The sequence below is a fragment of the Sus scrofa genome, chromosome 2 (assembly GCF_054392235.1).
Source record: "Sus scrofa isolate SSC_HxYL_T2T_F1_AM1 chromosome 2, Sscrofa_HxYL_maternal_Yorkshire_Landrace_v2.0, whole genome shotgun sequence".
In the NCBI taxonomy this organism is placed as follows: domain Eukaryota; kingdom Metazoa; phylum Chordata; class Mammalia; order Artiodactyla; family Suidae; genus Sus; species Sus scrofa.
The window spans coordinates 44,446,979-44,465,730 of record NC_139384.1 but is presented as its reverse complement, the minus strand read 5'-3'; the positions used below and the strand labels follow the sequence as shown (position 1 = coordinate 44,465,730).

Below are 18,752 nucleotides of genomic sequence, written 5' to 3'. Positions count from 1 at the left end.
AAAGAAAGAAGAAAGAAAGAGCAAGCTGCCTGTATGTTTACACAGCTGCTAGAGCTTATGATCCTCATCAGCCAGCACTCCAGGAAGAGGCAAAAGCCAGGGATAATAATAACGATAATAACTACATTTACTGGGAGTATACAATGTACTAGGCACTACTCTGACCACTTGGCGTATATTTACTCATTCATCTTCACCATAACCTGTCGAGTTAGATCCTAACGCATTTTATAGACAAGAAAACCAAGACACAGAGAGATTCTGTTACTTGCCCCACGTTACACAGCCAGTAAGGGGCAGAGCTAGGATTCAAACCCAGGCAGCTTGGCTCCATATCACTTAATCCAAGCAGCAATTCTGCCAGGTTGGTTTTTACGAACCCGGCCTTCAAGGTTGCAGAAACTGAGGCTTGGGCACTCAGCTAAGATCACAGAGCTAAAAAGAGGCAAATGAAGCATTCAACCCAAAGGCTGCTTCCTTCCTCAAGCACTCATGGCAGGGATTGTGTTACCACCACCCCAGGCTGAATTCAGGGAGGCCGGCTGACCTCCTTTGTCCTCTGGGATAAGAACCAGCAATGGATGTCCACTGCCATCAGAACGGCTCTTCCCGCTGGTCATTGTGCATGGGTGAGATTTCCAAAGTACCTTTTACATATGACTATGCGTATAACCCACTCCCCCTTAGACGGACACAAGGCGGAGGACACCCAGCCTCCTGGGACTGTGGACATGCTTTTCTGTTATAGGGCAGGGACACTGTGTGGTTACAGCTTTCTGGGTGCCCATTGTGCCCAGCTGCTGTTCCAGAAGTGCTCTCACATGTGACCCTTCTTGCAGCCAGGATGGAGTGAGACACAGGAAACAGCATCTCCCAGCACAAGGTCAAAGGCTTAGAGAGACTCAGAGCTACCATCCACTTCCTGTGGAGATTTAGGCAAATGTCTTTACCTCTGAGAGCTCCAATTTCCTTATCTAAAACAAACAAACAAAAAAGGAAACCATGGAGTTCCCATCGAGGCTCAGTGGTTAACGAATCCAACAAGGAACCATGAAGTTTCGGGTTCGATCCCTGGCCTTGCTCAGTGGGTTAAGGATCTGGCATGGCCGCAAGCTGTGGTGTAGGTTGCAGACACGGTTCGGATCCCGTGTTGCTGTGGCTGTGGTGTAGGCCAGCCGCTACAGCTCCGATTAGACCCCTAGCCTGGGAATCTCCATATGCCTCGGGTGCAGCCCTAGAAAAGGCAAAAAAAAAAGGAAACAAAAAAAACTCTTCCTTTCAGAGTTGCTAAAAGAAAAAAAAAAAAAAAAGAAGTATGAAATTTTACAGCAGAGAAAGAAAACATGTTTACTAAGCACCTATAATGTGCTATAGGCTCTATGTGTGAATATTTTACTTATATTTCACAAAAATCCCAGGAGATAGGTATCTCCACTTGATAAACAAGGCAACAGGAACTCAGGGAGGTTAATGCTTATTCTAGCTGCAACACTAGTACCGGGCACAGCTGAGCTGTAAACCCAGACTGCCTGGAGATTCTTCCACGTCACCAAACTTCCCTCTAAAAAGGCACAGTAGGCTCTCCAATTCCATCAAAGGGGTCCCTTGGGCCTTCCCCTGCCAGCTTGGCCCTCTCCTGCAAGGCTGAGACTGCAAAAACCTCTGCAGTCTTTGTTTCTGTGTGGATTTCCATAAAAATGTATGAATGGAGACGCCTCATTTGGACTTGAGCAATCAAAGAGAAGGGAAAGGGCCCTCGCACCTCCTCTCTCGGGTTTCCGGTGGGATTTTTCTCTAGGCTCTCAGACCCCATGGGAAGGAGGAGAGACCGTCGTGGGAAGATTTCTGTGGCTTGATTATGGGGAGATGGAGGCTGACTCTTTGCAGAGCCTGGAGCCACCCGCGTCTGGGATGTAGCAGCTGCTGTCATCTGGGAGATGGGTACAGATTTGGGCCCCTGGCAGCACCAGGCCCAGTGGGTGACTCAGCACCAGCTGGCCCTGGCTCTCTGCCCCTGCAGGACATACTTCAGAAATTTGTGAATCTAAGGAGTCACAGCTTGGTCCTTGGAGCAGCTCTGATGGAGGCATGTGGCCTGGGCCTGGCTCTGCAGCGTCCCAACAACTGCTGAGGTTCTGCCTTGTGTCCTTAGCTCTTTGTCACCCAGCTCTGCGGACTCTGCTGGAAAAGCTCAGAGGATGTTTCCTCTTCTCCATCTTCACTTTTCCTGTGCTGGATTATTATTATTATTATTAGTGATTATTAATAATAATCACTAACTGTTTCCTATGTGCAGATACCATGCTATGCACTTGAAACAGGTTTTAAAATTCTTATTCTTTAAAAAAAAATTGCGGTCAAATATACATGACATTAAGTCTACTGCTTTAAACAATCTTTTTTGGTGGCACCTTCAGCATGTGGAAGTTCCCAGGCCAGTGACCCACACCATAGCAGTGACAATGCTGAATCCTTAACCTGCTGCAGCACAAGAGAACTCCCAGGGTTTTTTGGTTTTTGTGTGTGTGTGTTTTTTGTTTTGTTTTGTTTTGTTTTGTTTTGTCTTTTTAGGGCCTTCTTTCTGTATGAGGCCAGCTTTTTTTTTTTTTTTTTTTTTTTTGTCTTTTTAGGGCCGCACCAGCAGCATATAGAGGTTCCCAGGCTAGGGGTCCAATCAGAGCTGTTGCTGCCAGCCTATGCCACAGCCACAGCCAAGCCAGATCGGAGCCATGTCTGTGACCTACACCACAGCTCACGGCAACACCAGATCCTTAACCCACTGAGCAAGGCCAGGGATTGAACCCACAAGCTCATGGTTTCTAGTCAGATTCGTTTCCACCGTACCACGACAGGAACTCCCAAAGAACTCCCCGTTTTAACCATTTTTAAGTGCACAGTTCAGCAGTGCTACGAACATTCACACTGTGGTGTAACTGTCACCACCATCCATCTCCAGAAACCTTCATATCTTTTCATTAGTGAAACTCTGTCCCCCATGAGCAATAACTTTCCTTTCCTCCCCCTCCTCAGCCACTGCCAACTACGATGCTGTCTCTCTGAGTGTGCCTACTCTCAGTACCTCACAAGGGTGGGATCACCCAGCATTTGGCCTTTTATGACTGGCTTAAGTCACGTGGCAGAAGGTCTTCAAGGTTTACCCCTATTACACCTTTTCAGAATTTCCTTCCTTTTTAAAGCTGAATAATATTCTGAGAAATACATTTTCTTATTTAATCTTCCTAATAGTTTCTATAAACAGTTATACTCTGATGCCCATTTTACGGAAAGGAAGTTGAGGAGCAGAGGGACTAAATGGATCATCCATCCAGCAGGGAGCAGAGCTGAGATTTGGGCCCAGGTTGCGTCGCTCCTGAAACCTTGTGCTTTCTGACTCTGCTGTGAGCCCCATGCATGCTCCTCAACAGCCCTCCAACTTACAGGTCTACCAAGCTCCATCCTCCATCAAGGCAGTGGTCTTTCTAAACGGCCGATTTGATATTGCTTCTCTGCTTCAGACCCTTCCCTGGTTCCCCGGCTTACAGTCATCTTCAACTCTCCAGCACGGCATTCAGGCCTGGCCTTGAGGCAGCTCGGATCTTCTTTTCTGGCCTTTGCCCTGCTCCCCTTCACCCCCACCAAAACTGAAAGCCTCACCACCTGTGCTCTGTGCCTTCTAACTTGCTGTTGTCTACAGCTGTAATGTCTGCTCCCCAAATGAGGCAAATTCCTATTCATCTTTGAAAGCCTTGCCTAGAGGTCACCTCCTCCTTCCCAGATTTCTCCAGGCAGCTTGTCTAGCTTTTCTCTCTGCTTCTGTAGAAACAGAACATAGCTCTGGAATAGCACTGGTCGTGTGTAATTTGATTTGTCAGTTTACAAATCTGTCTCCCGCACTGTATCTGTGGTTGACAACATATCTGAGTGGGATGACTCCTTTTTAATATCAGAGAATTTCAAAATCCTTCCATACACACTGATCAAAGCAACATTTAGTGACAAAGTCACTATGAATTCAGTAAAGCTTGTAAAAGTAACTATATTTGAGTCACCATGACACTGTCTATATATATTTGAAAACGATGCTTCATGTAGGTGTACAGAAGAGTCTGGGGGCCTTGTTCTATACTCTGGATGCCAAGAGCCTACAGTTTGGGAACCACTGCTCTGGCCTGAAGCGTGGGGTTTTGATGAAAGGGAGGTAACATCCATTGGCCCTATTATAATCCAAGGCTGTGCCAGTCACTTTTCATTTTTATCTCCATTAAGTCTCCAAAAAGCCCACATTTCCCAGATGAGAGAACAGTGCTTGCAGAGGTAAAGTACCTTGTCCAAGGTCACATAGTGAAAGAAGTAGCGTGGGATCTGCTTCTCCATCTTTTCTACTCTGTCACTCTGCCTCAGGCAAGGACCACAGCTGCTCATCTCTGAGTGTCCCTGGTGCCTCACTCGTGGCCTGGCTCGGAAATGTCAGGGGGACAAATGACTCAAACCCAGAGAGCCCTTCCCTATGCATTCTCCCTCCACCTTGTAAGCAGAGAGTCTTTGGCCAGAGATCCATCCCCCCCACCCCCCCAGCTGCAGACAAGCAGAAAGGCGCCCTGCACATCAAAGAACCAGAGAAGGCGCTGGGCAAAATGCTAAGATGGCACAGCATGGTCCGTTTCTCCTTCAGGTGCTATTTCCTTTATTTAGTAGGTATCCCTGCCCTGACCCTGGGCTCTGGGCCTCTCTCTTCACTACCAGCCCTCTGCTTCCACTCCCCTCCCTTCTACAAACCGCCTGTCCATCTCCACAAAGGCTGCTCTCAGCCTAACAGTTCCCTTGGGCCAGTGCTCACTAGATCTTAATGACTCGTTAAGCTTGGTGTGGTCTCCCCAATGGCTATTTGTGTTTGAAACCAAAGGGGGGATTTCTCAAAAATTCTGGTTGGTCAGGAAGCTATTGGGAGGAAAAGAATGGGTTTCAATGTCAGACAACTCCAAGTTTCCATTCCTGGTTCTGCTACTTCCTTTTTGAATGGCCTTGGGTGAATCAATTTCTCTTCTCTTTAGTGTCTTCACGTGGAAATGAGAATGAAATCTAGCTACAGGGTGAATATACACAGGCCTTAGACTCTTGTACTGTGGGGTGGGAGGCGGGGTGGCCCTTCATAAGGTACGTCCCCGTCTTAACCCCCAGAACCTCTTAAGTGACGTTATTTAGAGAGAGAATCTTTACAGATGTGATTAAATTAAGGATTTTTAGATGGGGGATTATGACCATGGGCCCTAAGTGCCATCACAAGTGTCCTTTTAAGAGAAAGGCATGGAGTTCCCTAGTGGTAACAAACCCAACTAGCATCCACGAGGATGTGGGCTCGATCCCTGGCCCTGTTCAGTGGGTTAAGGATGCGGTGTTGCCGTGACCTGTGGTGTAGGTCGCAGATGTAGCTCAGATCCCATGTTGCTGTGGCGGTGGTGTAGGCTGACAGCTACAGCTCCGATTCGACCCCTTGCCTGGGAACCCCATATGCCGTGGGTGTGGCCCTTAAAAAAAAAGAAAAAAAAAGAGAGAGAGAGAGAGAAAGGCAAAGGGACACACAGAGAGAAGAAGAGGAGGTAACGTGACCATGGAGGCAGACTGGAGTGAGGTCAAAGACTGCCAATGGCCACCGGAGGCTGGGAGAAGCAAAGAAGCGGTTCTCTCCTAGATCCTTTGCAGATGTACCTTTAAGGTCCTTAAGATGAGACCCTCCTGCCCTAAATCCAAAGACAGGTGTCCTTATAAGGTACAGACAAGGAGACACAGACCCACAGAGAATGAAGGCTGTGTAAAAACAGAGGCAGAGATGGGAGTTTGCATCCACAAGCCAAGGGTCGCCTGGAGCCACCCGAAGACAGAAGCAGCAAGAGGAAACTTCCTCCTCAAGTTTCCAGAAGGAGCAGAACCCTAATGACACCTAATTTTCAGACTTCTGGCCTCCAGATCTGGGAGAAAACACATTTCCATTGTTGTAAAAGCCACTCAGACTGTGGTACTTTATTCCCACGGCACTCAGGGAAAAAATACCCATTGCTAGCTACCTAACATCATATGTCAGCCCTCATTCCTGCTCTACGTCGGAGCCAGACAAACCACGTACATGAGGAAGCAAGCTTCAGGACAGTGAAACTTTCTCTGATGGGGTCACTGTTATAACCCTAATAATTAGCCCACGGTGTCAGGTCCATGGCAGAAGCTTAATGCATTTTTTTGGAATAAAGGAATGAGCTGTAGATCTCAGAAGGCAGGAGCTGCCTGTGATTTACTTTTATAACCTCAGCACCCAGAGGTCAGTGCACCTGCTCCATACCTGTGGAACTTCCTGCCCTCATATATATTCCAGCCCTGAAGAGGGGCAAATCTTATCAGCCTGGAGCCCAGAAATAAGCTTCCAAGCTCCAAAGAGTCCATGAGCCCTTTTTAGACCTTGTTTCCCAACTGCCTCCAAACACAAGGCTTGGAGAGAACTCATGACTGCAGAATCCTGGGGATGATACTGTTTAATTAACCCGAGATTCAAGTCACCAGCGTCTGGCCCAGGCTGGGCCTCTGGGACCTGAGCCGGCAACATTTCATCATTAGGAGGAAAGGAGATGACAAACTCTTTCCTGAAAGAACCCAGCAGGCAGTCAGAATTACTGGATGTGGTAAATAAAACCATCATTTCCAAATACATATCCTCGGCAGCACTAAATGCATTCTCCGTATCACAGGCAATACTAAATTTAGAACTGGCAGTTTGAGTCATATGCCGATTCCTGAAGAGAAAAACTAAATTCGAGGGGGGTAAAATGAAGTGAGATATGAAAATAAAAATGCAATCTTAGTCCCCGAGAGCAACCTGTCAAAGAGAGGTGAGGGCGCAGCTTCCTGAACAGAGTTCTGGCTCTAAAGGGACTCCAGGGGCTGGGCCCTGCTGGGAGCCACAGCAGCAGCAGCCTGGGGGGACACCTCTGTGTGGAACTGCAGAGGCAGGAGGGGGCACGGCAGGACAGGCCACAATGTGGGGACACTGCTTCCAAAGTGCTGTCCCACCTTGTCTCACTGAAGCCTTTTCTCGATCCTGCAGTGAAGGTGCTGTCACCCATTGCATAGTCGAGGAACTGAGCCCAGCAGGCTGAAGAGACTTGCTCAAGTCACACGGGGAGTGAGCAGGAGAGCAGGGATTGATTTTAATAAACTTTTAATTGTAGAAGAGTGTCAGACTTACAGAAAAGCTGAAAAGACAGGGCAGTTCCCAAATATCCCTCCCCAAGTTGCCCATATTATTCTTTGTTGTTGTTGTTGTTTTGGCCACACTGAGGCATGTGGAAGTTCCCGGGCTGGGGATCGAACCCACGCCACTGCAGTAACCAGAGCTACTGCAGTGACAACACTGGATCCTTAACCCACTGAGCCACAAGGGAACGCCATGCTATTATTAAGATCTTACATTATGGGAGTATGCGTGTCATAACTAAGAGACGAACATGAGGACATTACTAGTAACTAAATGCTACACCCTGTTTTGATTTCGTGAGTTCTTCCCTAATGTCCTTTTTCTGCTCCAGGATATGGACACCCCGCTACATTCAGTTGTCAGGTCTCCTTCGGCTCCTCTGGTCTGTTATAGTTCCTCTCACTTTCCTTGTTTTGCTGATCTTGACAGTTTTGAAAAGAACATCAGGTATTTTGTAAGATGCCCTTCAGTTTGGGCTTTTCTGAGGTTTTACTCATGGTTAGGCTGGAATTATGGGTTTGGGAGAGGAAGAGGCTCTTTCCCACCATGCCATATCAAAGGCACACGGTGTCAACAGGCTTTCTCACTGATGATGCCAATTGCCACTACCTGACCACGGGAATGCTGGCCAGGTTTCTTTGCTGTAAAGGCTTTCTCCCTTCCATCACTCCCTGTTCCATGGTCCACTCTTTGGAAGCATGTCAGCAAGCAGAGCCCAAGCTCAGGGAATGAGAAGCTAAGTTCCAGCTCCCAAAGTGGGGAGCCTTTTCATAAATTATTGGGAATTCTTCTACACAGGAGAGCAGGGATTTCAATCCTGGTGGCAGCTCCCAGGCTCTGAGAAGTGGGACTGTTCTTGTGAGTGAGAAGCTCACTTTCAGCTTGCTCATTTCCCAAAGGGCCCACACTTCTTAGGCATAGATTACTGGTTATCTACTCAATGCCTTGACCTCTAGGCATCTACCATCTTCACTGATTTACTTTATCCTAAACTCATCTCTTGTCAAGGGAATTCCTATAATATTGTGAATAAAATAGAAATGGAAATTCAAAACCATGAAAAGGAGGATCAAACATGTCAGCCCTGGGGGTTTATGTACATGCTGTGTGTGACTAAGCATTCAAGCTGGCTTTGAGCTTCCTTGGTAGCCACGACAAAGTACAAAACAAAGTGTCTTGGTCCTGTTTTCTGAAGGGAGAACAAATCCTAGTCACTCATAGAAGTCAGATGTAAGTGTTTTCTTTTCTGAACAAATTCCAGCCAGGGAGAGTTCCCTGGTGGCCTAGCAGTTCAGGATCCGGCATCATTACTGCTGTGGCTCAGGTTCGATCCCTGGCCCAGGAACGTCCACGTGCTGTGGGTGTGGCCAAAAATAAAAAAATTCCAGCCAGGTGACTTGAACGTCCTAGAGCGCACTATTTCCTGATCAAAACTGCAATGATTGCTCTAAATTCCATTCACAGTGCATTAGCACTTAGATGTTCATCCAATAAAGCCAGAGAGTTCCATGGTTTACATGTATGGTTTCCGTTTCCTATTCTAGAGCAGAGAGCTACTGAAGACCAGGAGTGATCACTTTCAGATGGTGCAGAGAATGGGGACTAGTAAATTCAGAAAGCTCTGCAGCTTCAACATCAGGTGCATGACTTTGAGAAGAAATAGCAAGAAGACAGGACCTTAGAAAAATGCCAGGGTAGATGGAAAGATGAAATACCGAGAATGAAGTCAATATGACTCACCCATAGAGTTCTTTTCTTAGATCACAACAGGTGGCATCTTAGGAGAGAAAGAGCATGGGTCTGAGTCCCAGTTCTGCTACTCTGCTGCTTACTAGCTTTGTAGTTTCAGGGGTGTTGACAGCCCAGAGCCTTGGTTTCCTCATATAAAATGAAGCTGATGTCTACTTATTATGGGGATTAAGTACCAAAGCATTATACATAAGATCTCTGCCATAGTACACTAATAGTAACAGCAGCCCCCACGGAAAGGCCTTATCTGTTCCAGGCGCTGTATCACACACTTGACATGAATTATCTCATTTCATCGTCACCATGAGGTAACTACTATTGAAGGATTCAAAAACTGTTGGTTTCTCCACAAAGCTACGCCAAGCCACATCCTTGGATATTTTTGGAAAGAGTGTACCAGTCCTTGGAAGGCTCTTTGCAGATCCATTCCATGCACAGCAGCTGTATTGACATCCATTTTGTAACCATCTGCAATCCCCCAAGTTTGCTGCAACTGACACAGATCTTTAACTCTCGGGCTCCCCAGTGGGAATGTGTAAAACTCAAGGAAAATTCTACCAAGAGGCTCTTTCCAAGCCTCATTTATGGCAGGAAGAAAGCCACTGAAGAACTGGGAGCATGCCATTAAAAGTGACCAGGCTGGAGGGATGAGGGAGTGGGGAGTTATGGCTTAATGGGTCCAGAGTTTCAGTTTGGGAAGATAAGAAAGTTCTGAAGATGGATGTTGGAGATGGTTGGATAACAATGTGAATGTACCTAATGCCACTAAATTGTACACTTAAAATTGTAAATTTTGTTATGTATATTTTAGCATATTAAAAATAGTAATAATGATAATAACAACAATAATAAAGTAACCAGGGTGGTAAAGGGTCTAAAAACCATATGGATGCAAAACACATGAAAGAACTCAGATATTCTGCAGGTAAAAGTTTGAAAGCCTCTGGTTTTCAGGATAATGATAATATTACCCACTACTCAGCAAGCACATCATATACATAGGCACTGTAGCTACATCATCTTTATTCTATAGCATGGCTCTAAAAGGCATTTCTTGCTTAGAGGGATCCGGTACCAGGCCAGGACGACATAGCTAGAAAGTGATGGGGATGAGATTTGAAACCCAACCAGTTCACTATATCACATATTTCTTTCTTTTCTTTTTAAGGCTACACCTGAGGCATATGAAAGTTCCCAGGCTAGGAGTCGAACTGGAGCTGCAGCTGCCAGCCTACATCACAGCCACAGCAACACCAGATCTGAGCCGCATCTTTGACCTACACTGTGGCTCGTAGCAATGCCGGATCCTAAACCCACTGAGAGCAGCCAGGGATCAAAACCTGCATCCTCGTGGCTACTACTAGCCGGGTTCTTAACCCACTAAGCCACAATGGGAACTCCTTACCTTGTCTTTCTATATTGTGCCTCATTCAAATATTGAGTAGTTACCTGGAATTTTTTTTTTTTTTAATTTGTTAGGGCCGTACCCGGGGCATATGGAGGTTCCTAGACTAGGGGTCTAATCAGAGCTAGGGCTGCTGACCTATGCCACAGCCACAGCAATGCCAGATCTGAGCCTCGTCTTCGACCTACACCACAGCTCACGGGAACACCGGATCATTAACCCGCTGAGTGAGGCCAGAGATCAAACCCACAACATCATGGTTCCTAGTAGGATTTGTTTCCTCTGCACCATGATGGGAACTCCAGATACTTGGATTTTTAAATGCTGAGATTTCTTTTAATCTTAAGATTTTATTATTCTGAATTGCAGTGGTAGGAAGGTCAGATGTCCATTTTCTTGAGGGCTCCCTGCACTGCCAGGGCGTGTAGGTAAACCGAGTCTATTGATAGGTGCCCCGCACTGCAGGGATAACCATTCTGATGGTAGGAAACTGGAAGACTTTTGAGATTACAACCTGAATTAATATCAGGTGATGCTGCCATGGGCTGCATCAGTCCCAAAGACCACAGAGAACTCCTACAGCTGGGGAGGAGGCCATCAGGCAAAAGAGAACACACAGCAAGCTCCAAATACAGCAAGAGCTACTGAAAGCATTTCTCCCCCACAGTGTAGTCACCATACCCCAGAAGAGATATTTTAAAGAGTAAGAAAGAAGAGGATGAAGCAGAGGAAGGATTAGAGACAGGTAAGAGGGTTCTGAAGGCTACAGCCTCTGTTCAAATCCCAGCCTATTGTTCTACTGGTAAGAGCAGAACTGTAATCACTCTGAAGCCCAGAGCACAATCTCATGACTGCCTATACACAAAAATAAACTAAAAAATGGCTTAAAGACTTAAATATAGACAGGACACCATATAACTCCTAGAAGAGATCATAGGCAATTTTTTTTTTTTTTTTTTGGCTTTCCAGGGCCACAGAGCAGCATATGGAGGTTCCCAGGCTAGGGGTCCAATTGGAGATACAGCTGCGAGCCTACAACACAGCCACAGCAACTCGGGATCCGAGCCATGTCTGCAATCTACACCACAGCTCACAGCAACGCCGGATCCTTAACCCATTGAGTGAGGCCAGGGATCGAACCCACAACTTCAGGGTTCCTAGTCAGATTAATTTCCACTGTGCCATGACGGGAATTCCCAAAACATTTTCTGACATAAATCACACCAATGTTTTCTTAGGTCAGTCTTCCACAGCAACAGAAGAGCAAAATTTTTAAATGGGACCTAATAGAAACTTAAAAGTTTTTGCACAGCAAAGGAAATCACAAACAAAATGAAAAGACAGCCTACAAAATAGGAGAGAACACTTGCAGATGATGTAACTGACAAGAGCTGAATTTCCAAAATATACAAACAGCTCATATAATTCAATAACAAAAACAAAACAACCCAACCACAAAATGGGCAGAAGACCTAAATAGACATTTCTCCAAAGAAGACATACATATGGCCAAGAGGCATATGAAAAGATGTTCGGCATCACTAATTATCAGAGAAATGCGAATCAAAACTACAATGAGGTAGGTACCATTTCACACCTGTCAGAATGGCCATCATTAAAAAATCTGCAAATAATAAATGTTGGAGAAGGTGTGGAAAAAAAGGGAAATTTCCTACATTGTTGGTGGGAATGTAAATTGGTGCAGCCACTGTGGAGAACAATATGGAGGATCCTTAAAAAGCCAAAAATAGAGTTACCATATGATCCAGCAATCCCATTCCTGGGAATATATCTGGAGAAAACTCTAACTCGAAAAGATACAGGCACTCTAATGTTCACAAAAACACTATTTATAACAGCCAAGACATGGAAGCAACCTAAATGTCCACTGATAGATGAATGGATAAAGAAGAAATGGTGTATATATATATATACACACATACACAATGGCTACTACTTGCCATAAAAAAAGAATGAAATAATACCATTTACAGCAACATAGACGGATCTAGAGATTATCATACTAAGTGAAGTAAGTCAGGGAAAGACAAATATGATATCACTTATATGTGGAATCTAAAATATGTTACAAATGAACTTATTTATAAAACAGAAATAGACTGACGGACAGAAAACAAACTTACGGTTACCAAAGGGGAAGGGGTGGGGTAGGGATAACTTAGGCGTTTGGGATTAGCAAATACAAACTACTATATACAAAACAGGTAAACAACAAGGTCCTAATATAGCACAGGGAACTACATTCAATACCTTGTAATAACCTATAATGGAAGAGAATATGAAAAAAGAATACATACACTCACACTCACATCTGCATCACTTTGCTGTATACCAGAAACTAACACAATATTAAAATCAACTATATTTCAATTAAAAAAAATCACAGCAACATCTTGTTTGATCTACCGCCTAGAATAATGACAATAAAGACACAAAGAAACCGATGGGACCTAATCAAACTCAAAAGCTTTTGCATAGCAAAGGAAACCATTTAAAGAACCCAAAAAGACAACCCACAGAATGGGAGAAAATCTTTGCCAATGATGCAAGGCCCTAATCTCCAAAATATACAAACAACTTGTGCAACTCAATAACAAAAAAAACAAACAACCCAATTGAAAAATGGACGGAAGACCTAAATAGACACTTCTCCAAAGACATATGGATGGGCAACAGGCATATGAAAAAATTCTTGATATCACTAATCAAGAGAAATGCAAATAAAAACTACAATGAGGTACCACTTCACACCGGTCAGAATGGCCATCATTAACTGTCAACAAAAAACGAATGCTGGAGAGGGTGCGGAGAAGATGGTACCCTCCTCCACTGTTTGTGGTAATGTGAAGTGGTATGACCACTATGGAAAACAGTAGGGAGGTACCTCAGAAAACTAAATATAGAGCTACCATATGACCCAACAATCCCACTCCTGGGCATATATGCAGACAAAACTTTTACTGAAAAAGACACATGCACCCCTATGTTCACTGCAGTACTATTCACAACAGCCAAGATATGGAAACAACCTAAATGGCCATTGACAGATGAATGGATTAAGGAGATGTGATATATATATATACAATGGAATATTACTCAGCCATAAAAAAGACAAACCAATGCAATCTGCAGCAACATGGATGGAACTAGAGACTCTCGTACTAAGTGAAGTAAGCCAGAAAGAAAAAAGACAAATACCATAAGACATCACTTATTTGTGGAATCTAAAATACAGAACAGGTGATGCTATCTTAAAAAAACAGAAACAGATCATGGCCAAGGAGAGAAGACTTGGGATTCCCAGGGGAAAGGGGAGGGGGTGGGATGGATGGGCATCTTGGGGGTTTTTTGGATGAAAACTCTTATATTTAGAGTGGATGGGCAATGGGACCCTACTGTACAGCACAGGAAAATGTGTGTACACTTTGCTGTACAACAGAACTTGAAGAAACATTATAAATCAATTACACTTTAAATAAAAAGAAGGTCTCTTGGTGGAGTTCCCATAGTGGCGCAGCAGAAACAGATCTGACTAGGAACCATGAGGATGTGGGTTCGATCCCTGGCTTCACTCAGTGGGTTAAGGCTCCAGCGTTGCCATGAGCTGTGGTGTAGGTTGCAGACACGGCTCGGATCTGACGTTGCTGTCACTGCAGCTGTGGCTGTGGCTGGCGGCTGTAGCTCTGATTGGATCCCTAGCCTGGGAACCTCCATATGCCACGTGTATGGCCCTAAAAAAGAAAAAAAAAAAGTTTCTTGGCATCACTTTCTATTTTTCAATAACATCCCTTCTGTCCCTGAATCCTGCTGTCTCTGAACAAATGCATTTGGGGAAAGGTCTTCAGAGCTAAGTCATTATCACAAGCACCCAGTAACAAAGGTATTATGGCAGAGTCAAGGGATAAGTGACAGGGAAAAGGGTTTTCGGTAATATTGGCTGTTGATCTGAGACCCCTGGACATTGCCTCTTCCCCACTGGACAAAATGTAGACTTAGAGACCCTGAGTTTGTTTCAAAAGAAGGAGGGCCTATTGTAGGAGAGATGTTTGTAAACATTCTCTTAAAACACAGAAATTGTTTTAAGTTCTTTAAGAGTGATCAACCGAGCCTTGAGTAAAAAACAAAGACCTATGGAGTTCCCATCATGGCATAGCGGAAATGAATATGACTAGGAACCATGAGGTTGAGGGTTTGATCCCTGGTGTCGCTCAGTGGGTTAAGGATCTGGCGTTGCCATGAGCTGCGGTGTAGGTCACAGACGCAGCTCATATCTGGCATTGCTGTGGCTGTGGTGTAGGCCAGCAGCTGTAGCTCTGATTAGACCCATAGTCTGGGAACCACCATATGCCATGGGTATGGCTCTAAAATAGCAAAAACAAACAAACAAACAAAAAACCTGTGATGCAGCAGGAAGTGGCTGTTACCTGGATACAGCGGAACCTATTCGGCATGGCCAGTGTCACCAGCAGCTACATGTTCCTTTACAGAACCAGGAGCAAGTGAAGGTGAGGTTGAGATACCCTGGATCTATTCCTATCCTTCTTGCTCCCAATACAAAACTGTATCCTTGAATTATTAAGTCAGGAACTCAATATGATCTTACAAATGGGGTGTGTGTGCATGTGTGCATGTATATTCCCACCAATCCATAAACTCTCACTGCATTTCCCCCTTTCTCCTTCAAGAATTACCTTGTTTAACTGATCCTACTGTACTCTCTTGTAAGCTGGGGCCCATCTGGATGGAGCTGCATGGGCTGCCCTGAATGGGCAGCATGAGTCACCTCCTGAGAATGACTCTTGGGATGCTGAGCAGAGCCAGGGCTGACCAGCCTGCTGCGTGGATCTAGTTGGAGTCAGCCGGGTTCCACTCCACACAGTGCTTGGCTGTCGCCTGCTCACTTTGAGTGGAGGATCCAGCACTTATTTTAGGCCCTTATAAATAATACATTTTGTCATCTCGATTCTTCAAGGCCTTCTTAAGCTATTTTTTCCTCTTCGGGAAAACCACTTTTACTCTACGAGACAGAGTTGTTCATAAATCAAGAAGAGCTCCAAGTGACCGAAGCCTGAATTCCTGTCTTCAGAAGAAGTGGGAAACCACCAAACCTGATTAGTCAAGGAAGAAGCTGGCCTCATACTTGGAGTTCCCGTCGTGGCTCAGCAGTTAACAAAACCGGACTAGTATCCATAAGGACGCAGGTTTGATCCCTGGCCTTGTTCAGTGGGTTAAGGATCTGGAATTGCCTTGAGCTGCGGTGTAGGTTGGATGCAGCTTGGATCTCACATTGCTGTGGCTGTGGCACAGGCTGGCGGCTATAGCTCTAATTGGGCCCCTAGCCTGGGAACCTCCATATGCCGCTGGTGTGGCCCTAAAAAGACAAAAAAAAAAAAAAAAAAAAGAAGTAGCTGGCCTCATTCAGAAAGAAGATCCCACTTCAAGGATGAAAAAAATGTTCAGTCTCTCTGATTCCTTGACCTCTGATCCAGGAGTCCTAGTATCAGACCTTTAAATACCTCCTTCAACCCCTGCCTCCTTGAGTCTTCACAGGTTGGTTACACTCAGTAAAATGCTAAGGAATTCTTAGCATTTGTAAAATGGAGACAAGGCTCATTGCTTGTCCACGTGCCTTTAATAAAGCCAATGCTCAGTGTGTGAGCTCCCCTTTGAACCTCTTTGTCTCCTGTAGCTCTCAAGGAGACATATTTGTATCTTAAGAAAATATCTTTCCCCCTCTTCATTGACCATGAACTACTGAAGAAGTGTTCTTTAATTAATATAGTACAAAGAAGCACAGCTGCACAGTGGGCAGAGCACTGAACTTGGAATTGGATAAACCAGAGCTTGAATCCTGGCTTTGTTACTTGTTATGTGATCTTGGGCAAACTCCTTAATCTGTCTGGACATTAGTGTTCTAATCAATGCATGGGGATCACCCATGACATTTTTCACAGAACTAGAACAAACAATCCAAAAATTTATATGGAAACATAAAAGACCCATAATTGGCAAAGCAATCCTGAGGAGGAAAGAAAAAGACAAGCAGGAGGCATAACTCTTTCAGACTTCAGACAATATTACAAAGCTACAGTAATCAAGACAGTATGGTACTGGTACAAAAACAGACATACAGACCAATGGAACAGAATAGACAATCCAGAAATAAACCGAGACACCTATGGTCAATTAATCTTTGAAAGGAGGCAAGAATATAAAATGGGAAAATGATAATCTCTTCAGCAAGTGGTGCTGGCAAAACTGGACAGTGGCATGTAAATCAATGAAACTGGAACACACCTTACACCATGCACAAAAATAAACTCAAAATGGCTTAAAGACTTAAACGTAAGACAAGACACCATCAAACTCCTAGAAGAGAACATAGGCAAAACATTCTCTGACATCAACATTACAAATGCCTTCTTAGGTCAGTCTCCCAAGGGAACAGAAATAAAAACAAAAATAAACCAATGAGGCCTAATCAAACTCACAAGCTTTTGCATAGCAAAGGAAACCATTAAAAAAAAAAAAAAACCTACGGAGTGGAAGAAAACAGCTTTAAATGATGCAACTGAAAAGAGTTTAATCTCTAGAATATACAAACAACTTATATAACTCAACAGCAAAAAAACCCCAACAACCCAAATGAAAAATGGGCAGAAGATCTGAATAGACATTTCTCCAAAGAAGATATACAGATGGCCAATATGCACATAAAAAAATGCTCAACATCAGTAATTATTAGAGAAATGCAAGTCAAATAAAAACTACAATGAGGTACCACCTCACACTGGTCAGAATGGCCATCATTAACAAGTCAACAAACAGCAAATGCTGGAGAGGATGTGGAAAAAAGGGTGCCCTCCTTCGCTATTGGAGGGAATGTAAATTGGTACAACCACTGTGGAAAACAGTATGGAGGTACCTCAGAAAACTAAATATAGATCTATCATATGACCCAGCAATCCCACTCCTGGGCATATATGCAGACAAAACTTTCATGCAAAAAGATACACGCACCTCTATGTTCATTGCAGCACTATTCACAACAGCCAAGACATGGAAACAACCTAAATGTCCATTGACAAGTGAATGAATTAAGAAGTGGTACATATATACAATGGAATATTACTCAGCCATAAAAAAGAACAAAATAATGCCATTTGCAACAACATGACTGGAACTAGAGACTCTCATACTAAGTGAAGTAAGTCAAAAAGACAAAGATAAATACCATATGATATCACTTATATCTGCAATCTAATGTACAGCACAAATGAATTTTTCTACAGAAAAGAAACAAATTCATGTACATGGAGAACAGACTTGTGGTTGCTGAGAGGGAGGGAGTGGGATGGAAAGGGAGTTTGTGGTTAATAGATGCAAACTATGGCATTTGGAGTGTATAAAAATGAGATCTGCTGTATAGCACAGGGAACTGTATCTAGTCACTTGTGATGGAACATGATGGAGGATAACATGAGAAAAAATATATATATGAATGACTGGATCACTTTGCTGTACATCTGATATTGACAGAACATTGTAAATCAACTATAATAGAAAAAATAAAAATCTTAAAAAAATGGCGATCACCTACTAGCTTCATAGTGTCTTTCAAACTTTACTGTACATGTGAATTGCCAGGAAAGCTTGTTAAAATACAGATTCTTATTCAGCAGGTCTCAGGTAGGACCTGAGATTCTGCATTTCTACCTTCTACTTAGTGCTGGCCAAGGCTGAGGCTGAGGGTTTGGGGAGTCACCTTTGAGTGGGAAGGACATGTAGGGTCAGGACACTTTGTAAATCTGGAAGGGTTATCTCACTTTAGGGTCTAATTCATTACCCTAATTAGAAATGCTCTACCTTAAAACACTAAGAAGGCCATTCCGCAGAGAAGTAACCTAGTAATTATTTATTCAGTAAAATAATAAGGGCTGTCACCCATCCTCTTCCCCTCAAAAAAAAAAAAAAAAAAACAACCAACCAAGTACAATACCTGTCCTATCAGCTGGCTGATGTAAAGGGCAAACAAACAAACACATCTCCAATAGAGCTTAAAAATCATTTCAGATGAAAACATTTGGGGTAGCAATGCAAACTGCACCCCCTTCTTTCTTTCTTTCTTTTTTTTTTTAAAAGCATTGTTTTAAACCCCAGCATCTATGACTATACCTAAGAATTGACTGAGAGTGACAGCAGGTCTTGGTACAGTGAAGAAGAAAAAAGCCAAGGACACCGCATCTCTAAGATTGGTTTAGATGGGGGAGGAGGGAAAGAAACCAATGAGAGAATTTGATGGAATGGAAGAAGGCAGATAGGGAGTGACAAGGACCA

General features: G+C 44.0%; 1 protein-coding gene and 1 long non-coding RNA gene across 16 annotated transcripts in view; both read right to left on the bottom strand.

Moving 5' to 3' along the window:
• SERGEF (secretion regulating guanine nucleotide exchange factor) overlaps positions 1-18,752 on the bottom strand; it is a 241,368-nt gene that overhangs the window by 32,653 nt on the left and 189,963 nt on the right. The gene's annotated exons all lie outside the window — the stretch shown is intronic.
• Positions 3,244-10,829, bottom strand: LOC146405351 (uncharacterized). Its single transcript, XR_014837235.1, has 2 exons — positions 10,230-10,829; positions 3,244-5,470 (listed from the first exon to the last, which is right to left on the bottom strand). It is a non-coding gene; the product is annotated as an uncharacterized LOC146405351 (long non-coding RNA).